An 8,238-nucleotide genomic window follows, 5' to 3' on the forward strand; every position below is an offset into this window, starting at 1 on the left:
TAGAATTTTCTGTGATAACAGAAATGTTCTAAGTCTGTACTGGCCAACATATAGCCACTAGCCACCTGTGGTGCCTAAGCACTTGGAATGTGAAGAGTATGGATTTTTAACTTTCTTTAATTAATTTCCATTTAAATAGTGGCCCTGGCCTGTGGGTACCATGTTGAACAGTGCAGGTGGATGCTATGCCCTCTAAGCCTGTGTTGCGGAGAGGAGCTTGGGTAGGGACAGGAAGGGTGGACGGGAGATTGATTTTTAAAGCTGTCCAGGAGAGTGAGTCTGCATACAACTCTTGTAAGAAGTTTAAGAAGGAAGAGCCAAGTGGCCAGGCAGCAAGATAATAGGGGATAAAGAGGGCAGATGCACACCCCAGCATAAGAATGGAGATGATCACCACTGTGTGCAGGGAAGAGAAAGCCATTCCTAACCTGGTCTTCCCTGGTAGCTCAGCTGGTAAAGAATCCGCTTGCAATGCAGGAGACCCCAGTTCAATTCCTGGGTCAGGAAGATCCCCTGGAGATGGAAGAGGCTACCCACTCCAGTATTCTTGGGCTTCCCTGGTGGCTCAGACAGTAAAGAATTGCCTGCAATGCGGGAGACCTGGGTTCAATCCCTGGGCTGGGACGATCCCCTGGAGGAGGGCATGGCAATCCACTCCAGTATTCTTGCCTGGAGAATCCCCAAGGACTGAGGAGCCTGGCGGGTTACAGTCCATGGGGTCACAAAGAGTTGGAAATGACTGAGTGATTAAGCACAGAGACTGTGCTAAGTGCAGGCCCTGTCTAGGTTATCTAGTATAACATCCTTATGGTGTCCTAGCAAATGAATTACATCAGCAGGATGGATGGTTTGATATGTAAGAGTTTTATGATCCTGCTTTATGGCCTTTGGCTGAACCTTAGATTTTCCCCCAAAGACAGTGTAGTTCTGGGGAGCAGTGAGCAACTGTCAGATTGCAGAGGAAAGATGAAGTGCTAGAGTAGCATCTTGAACTCCAGAGGAGGAAACCCCTGCTCTGGGTTATATCCTTATGTAAATTTCACTAGAGAGCAAGAGGGAAAAGGGGGCCAGAAAACCTGCTTCACTCTCCCATTCCTTCACATGCCTGCAGCTGGACCAATGCCTGTGACATCCCAGGTCACCATGGAGACAGTCCCAGGGAGGTTGACCTTCCTTCCTTCCTCTTTCTTTGTGGGCGCATCAAATAAACCAGAGGGGAAAGGAGGCTGACCCCACTGCCATCTGATCATGTAGATGAGGCAGCAGCAAGCCCAAGATTGAGAGGGAAGGGGAGAAAGAGAGGGACAGCACAGGGGCCCTGAGTAGCAGGGATTTCAGCTTGGTGGGACCTGAAATATCTAAAAATACCAGGGATCTAAAAAAGAGTGGATATATGTATATGTTTAACTGATTCACTTTACTATACAGCAGAAACTAACACCATTGTAAATCAACTGTATGCCAACAAAAATTAATTAAAATAAATAAATAAAAATAAACTTTAAAAAATTAAAACTTTTAGGGAATCAAGAAAACATAATTCTATGGAATATCAAGTTTTCTTCCTTGGTGATATAACCAAATATTCAGCTTGCACATAAAAGTTTAGCTCAATTCAACAAATGTTTATTGAACATCAGTTGAACCAGGCCCCAAGGGGATGCATCCAAATTAGGCAAAATCTCAGTCTTCCAGGAAGGAGCCAGGAGGAGTGTAACAGTTGTTAGAGAAAAGCAAACAAAATGCACCAGGAGCGAAGAGGGAGGAGGCCAGATAGGTATTCAGGGAAGTACACAGAGGAGAAAAATGCAGGAGTTGTTCCTAGAAGGCTAAGAAGAATTCTAATTAGCTTTAAAAAAATAAATCAAAAACATTCTTATAAGAGAGATAAAATGAATAAAGGCCCAGAGTCATGGAGGTGCCATGGGTAACAAGGAACAGAGTAATGTAGGGTGACTATACTGTAGGCTAAGACAGAATATGAGAGGAAAATATACCCAATATTCATCACTATCCCCAGGGAAGACCACCAGTCATTACACTGATGTCCCAATAGCTCTGCATCTAAATGGATGTGCGCATGCGTGCATACACATGCATACATGTGTAACGTGCAATGTGCTACACAAATACACCCAAGTTGCTACTTGTCTTCTCTAACTAACCATTCAAATTGCTATTAGCTAGGGGAAGTCGTTCTGTATTTCCTATGTGTCTACATAAGGTGATGTGTTGAGAAAGAAAGGACCAGCTCAGGATTACGAACAGTATGGTATGTCATTCATCCAAGGGAAGCTTTAAGTTTGCCAAATTTACCCACTGAAGGTTGACAAAAAGAGAGCACAAGCAAATCAAGACAACATTAAAAATAGTGAAAACAATTTTTTTTCAACTTAGTATTCCATGGTTCCAAAAAAATATCTGGATACTATCAAGGAAGTAAAAAGATGGCCCAAAGAAAGGGAGAAAATATTTGCAAACCATGTAGCTTATAAGAATCTAGTATCAGGAATATATAAAGAACTCTGATAACTTAGTGATATAATGACAGTCCAGATTTTAAAACGAGCAAAGAATTTGATAGGCATTTCTCCAAAGGAGATACATAAATCGACAATAGGCATACAAAAACAGTGTCATTAGTCATGAGGTAGATGCTCATCAAAATCACAATGGAATACCATTTTATACTCATTGTAACAGCTGTAATCAAAAACATGGACAATAATGAGTGTTAGTAAGCATGTAAATAAATCAGAACCCTCATATCGTGCTGGGGCAGGGGGAATATAAAATCATGCAGCCACTTTTAGAAGGCAGTTTGGCGGTGCATTAAAAAGCTAAACGTAGTTACCACGAGGCCCAGCAATGCTACTCCTAGGTATATACCAAGAAAAGTGGTGTGTAATATGTTCACACAAAAACTTGTACATGAGTGTTTACAGCAGTATTATTTATACCAGACAAAAGGTAGAAACAACCCAAATGTTTATCAGCCAATAAATGGATAAACAAAATATGGTGTATCCATTCAGTGGAATATTATTCAGCTACACACACACACACATATAGTCTAGTCAAGGCTATGGTTTTTCCTGTGGTCATGTATGGATGTGAGAGTTGGACTGTGAAGAAAGCTGAGCGCTGAAGAATTGATGCTTTTAAACTGTGGTGTTGGAGAAGACTCTTGAGAGTCCCTTGGACTGCAAGGAGATCCAACCAGTCCATTCTGAAGGAGATCAGCCCTGGGTGTTCATTGGAAGGAATGATGCTAAAGCTGAAACTCCAGTACTTTGGCCATCGCATGCGAAGAGTTGACTCATTGGAAAAGACTCTGATGCTGGGAGGGACTGGGGGCAGGAGGAGAAGGGGACAACAGGGGATGAGATGGCTGGATGGCATCACTGACTCGATGGGCATGAGTTTGAGTGAACTCCGGGAGTTGGTGATGGACAGGGAGGCCTGCGTGCTGCAATTCATGGGGTCACAAAGAGTCGGACACGACTGAGCGACTGAACTGAACACACACACACATCGAAAAATGCAGTACTGATACATGCTGCAACACAGATGAACCCTGAGAACATGATGTTAAATGAAAGAAGCCAGACACACAAGGCCACGTATCTTATGATGCCATTTGTATGAAATATCAAAAAAATATCCATAGAGAAAGAAATTAGGTTACTGGCTGCCAAGACTGAAGGAAGTGGAAAAGAGAGTTAACATCTAACAGGTGTAAGATTTCTTTGCAGGGTGATGAAAATGTTCTGAAATGATACTGCTAATGATTGTACAACTCTATCGTGATACTTAAAGTCACTGAATTGTACACTTTAAAAGAGTGAATTTTATGGTGTGTGAAATATATCTCAATTTTCAAAAGTCATTTGACTCCTTGGTCTAGTATTTAATACTTCAGATTTTTTTTTTTTTTTGAGGATAGTGTATCTTTCTGACTTGTTGCTTTTAATATACACTATGATATACCTCTATTTCTTTGCATTGATCGCTGAAGAAGGCTTTCTTATCTCTTCTTGCTATTCTTTGGAACTCTGCATTCAGATGCTTATATCTTTCCTTTTCTCCTTTGCTTTTTGCTTCTCTTCTTTTCACAGCTATTTGTAAGGCCTCCCCAGACAGCCATTTTGCTTTTTTGCATTTCTTTTCCATGGGGATGGTTTTGATCCCTGTCTTCTGTACAATGTCACGAACCTCATTCCGTAGTTCATCAGGCACTCTATCTATCAGATCTAGGCCCTTAAATCTATTTCTCACTTCCACTGTATAATCATAAGGGATTTGATTTAGGTCATACCTGAATGGTCTAGTGGTTTTCCCTACTTTCTTCAATTTAAGTCTGAATTTGGCAATAAGGAGTTCATGATCTGAGCCACAGTCAGCTCCTGGTCTTGTTTTTGCTGACTGTATAGAGCTTCTCCATCTTTGGCTACAAAGAGTATAATCAATCTGATTTTGGTATTGACCATCTGGTGATGTCCATGTATAGAGTCTTCTCTTGTGTTCTTTGAAGAGGGTGTTTGTTATGACCAGTGCATTTTCTTGGCAAAACTCTATTAGTCTTTGCCCTGCTTCATTCCGTATTCCAAGGCCAAATTTGCCTGTTACTCCAGGTGTTTCTTGACTTCCTACTTTTGCATTCCAGTCCCCTATAATGAAAAGGACATCTTTTTTGGGAGTTAGTTCTAAAAGGTCTTGTAGGTCTTCATAGAACCGTTCAACTTCAGCTTCTTCAGCGTTACTGGTTGGGGCATAGACTTGGATTACTGTGATATTGAATGTTTTGCCTTGGAAACAAGCAGAGATCATTCTGTCGTTTTTGAGATTGCATCCAAGTACTGCATTTCAGACTCTTTTGTTGACCATGATGGCTACTCCATTTCTTCTGAGGGATTCCTGCCCGCAGTAGTAGATATAATGGTCATCTGAGTTAAAGTCACCCATTCCAGTCCATTTTAGTTTGTTGATTCCTAGAATGTCAACATTCACTCTTGCCATCTCTTGTTTGACCACTTCCAATTTGCTTTGATTCATGGACCTGACATTCCAGGTTCCTATGCAATATTGCTCTTTACAGCATCAAACCTTGCTTCTATCACCAGTCACATCCATAGCTGGGTATTCTTTTTGCTTTGGCTCCATCCCTTCATTCTTTCTGGAGTTATTTCTCCACTGATCTCCAGTAGCATATTGGGCACCTACTGACCTGGGGAGTTTCTCTTTCAGCATCCTATCATTTTGCCTTTTCATACTGTTCATGGGGTTCTCAAGGAAAGAATACTGAAGTGGTTTGCCATTCCCTTCTCCAGTAGACCACACTCTGTCAGATCTCTCCACCATGACCCGCCCATCTTGGGTTGCCCCACTGGCATGGCTTAGTTTCATTGAGTTAGACAAGGCTGTGGTCCTAGTGTGATTAGATTGACTAGTTTTCTGTGAGTATGGTTTCAGTGTGTCTGCCCTCTGATGCCCTCTTGCAACACCTACCGTCTTACTTGGGTTTCTCTTACCTTGGGCGTGGGGTATCTCTTCACGGCTGCTCCAGCAAAGTGCAGCCGCTGCCGCTGCTCCTTACCTTGGACGAGGGGTATCTTCTCACCACTGCCCTTCCTGATCTTCAAAGTGGGATAGCTCCTCTAGGCCCTCCTGCACCCTCACAGCCAGGGCTCCTGGGACATGGGGTTGGTTCTCCCGGCCACCGCCCCTGGCCTCGGGCATGGGGGTGTGGGGTAACTCCTCTCGTCGCCGCCCCTGACCTCGGACATGGGGTAACTTCTTTTGGCCACCACCCTTCTCACAGAGTTCCAAAGAATGCAGAGTTCCAAAGAATAGCAAGAAGAGATAAGAAAGCCTTCCTCAGAGATCAATGCAAAGAAATAGAGGAAAACAATAGAATGGGAAAGACTAGAGATCTCTTCAAGAAAATTAGAGATACCAAGGGAACATTTCATGTAAAGATGGGCTTGATAAAGGACAGAAATGGTAGTATGGATCTAACAGAAGCAGAAGATATTAAGAAGAGATGGTAAGAATACACAGAAGAACTGTACAAAAAAGATCTTCATGACCCAGATAATGTGATGGTGTGATCACTGACCTAGAGCCAGATATCCTGGAATGTGAAGTCAAGTGGGCCTTAGAAAGCATCACTATGAACAAAGCTAGTGGAGGTGATGGAATTCCAGTTGAGCTATTTCAAATCCTGAAAGAGGATGCTGTGAAAGTGATGCATTCAATATGCCAGCAAATTTGGAAAACTCAGCAGTGGCCACAGGACTGGAAAAGTCAGTTTTCATTCCAACCCCAAAGAAAGGCAATGCCAAAGAATCCTGAAACTACCGCACAATTGCACTCATCTCACACGCTAGTAAAGTAATGCTCAAAATTCTCCAAGCCAGGCTTCAGCAATTTGTGAACCGTGAACTTCCTGATGTTCAAGCTGGTTTTAGAAAAGGCAGAGGAACCAGAGATCAAATTGCCAACATCTGCTGGATCATAGAAAAAGCAAAAGAGTTCCAGAAAAGCTATTTCTGCTTTATTGACTATGCCAAAGCCTTTGACTGTGTGGATCACAATAAACTGTGGAAAATTCTTCAAGAGATGGGAATACCAGACCACCTGATCTGCCTCTTGAGAAATTTGTATGTAGGTCAGGAAGCAACAGTTAGAACTGGACATGGAACAACAGACTGCTTCCAAATAGGAAAAGGAGTACATCAAGGCTGTATATTGTCACCCTGTTTATTTAACTTATATGCAGAGGACATCATGAGAAATGCTGGACTGGAAGAAACACAAGCTGGAGTCAAGATTGCCGGGAGAAATATCAATAACCTCAGATATGCAGATGACACCACCCTTATGGCAGAAAGTGAAGAGGAACTAGAAAGCCTTTTGATGAAAGTGAAAGTGGAGAGTGAAAAAGTTGGCTTAAAGCTCAACATTCAGAAAACGAAGATCATGGCATCTGGTCCCATCACTTCACAGGAAATAGATGGGGAAACAGTGGAAACAGTGTCAGACTTTATTTTCTGGGCTCCAAAATCACTACAGATGGTGACTGCAGCCATGAAATTAAAAGACGCTTGCTCCTTGGAAGCACAGTTATGACCAACCTAGATAGCATATTCAAAAGCAGAGACATTACTTTGCCAACAAAAGTCCATCTAGTCAAGGCTATGGTTTTTCCAGTGGTCATGTATGGATGTGAGAGTTGGACTGTGAAGAAAGCTAAGTGCCAAAGAATTGATGCTTTTGAACTGTGGTGTTGGAGAAGACTCTTGAGAGTCCCTTGGACTGCAAAGAGATCCAACCAGTCCATTCTAAAGGAGATCAGCCCTGGGATTTCTTTGGAAGGAATGATGCTAAAGCTGAAACTCCAGTACTTTGGCCACCTCATGTGAAGAGTTGACTCATTAGAAAAGACTCTGACGCTGGGAGGGATTGGGGGCAGGAGGCAAAGGGGATGACAGAGGATGAGATGGCTGGATGGCATCACCGACTTGACGGACATGAGTTTGAGTGAACTCCAGGAGATGGTGATGGACAGGGAGGCCTAGTGTGCTGCAATTCATGGGGACACAACTGAGCGACTGAACTGAACTGAACTGAACTCCTACTCTACTCATCAGTTTGGGCTTTTTCTCCATTTTCCATCATCCTGTAAAATTGTGAAAGGGAAAATCAAGATCATTAGTTAAGTGTATGTCCTCAGGGTAAAGATCACTTCACACCTGAAGTTTCAGTTTGAGTTCCAGGTATCACTTTGTTTTTTGTTAATAATTTTTTTGTTTTTTACAGCCTTATTGCCGCATATCTGAAGTACAATAAACTGCACATATTTGATTAATTTTAGCAGTTTACACTCATGAAGCCATCCCTGTAATCAAGATAAAATAGACCACTGATGGCAATATACTCTATAGCACAGAGAACACTACTTAATGCACCGTGGTGACCTGAATGGGAAGGAAGTCCCAAAGGGAGGGGATATGTATATATGTGTGACTGATTCATTTTGCAGTAGAAACTAATACAACATTATAAAACAAGTATACTCCAAGAAAAATTAATTAATAAAAATAAAGAGAGATGAAAGGAACTTCATCTCTCTTCATGAGAAAGGATAATGGACATCTCCATCCCCCCAAGCTCTCCTCCTGCCCCTTTGTAGCACATCCCTCCATCTACACTCATCCCCAGGCAGCCGTCTATCAG

General features: G+C 42.3%; 1 pseudogene; it reads right to left on the reverse strand.

Moving 5' to 3' along the window:
- LOC133245207 (craniofacial development protein 2-like) overlaps nt 1–5,223 on the reverse strand; it is a 133,376-nt pseudogene extending 128,153 nt beyond the window's left edge.
- Nucleotides 5,224–8,238: the final 3,015 nt, after the last annotated feature.

Source organism: Bos javanicus, chromosome 3 (assembly GCF_032452875.1).
Source record: "Bos javanicus breed banteng chromosome 3, ARS-OSU_banteng_1.0, whole genome shotgun sequence".
In the NCBI taxonomy this organism is placed as follows: Eukaryota; Metazoa; Chordata; class Mammalia; order Artiodactyla; family Bovidae; genus Bos; species Bos javanicus.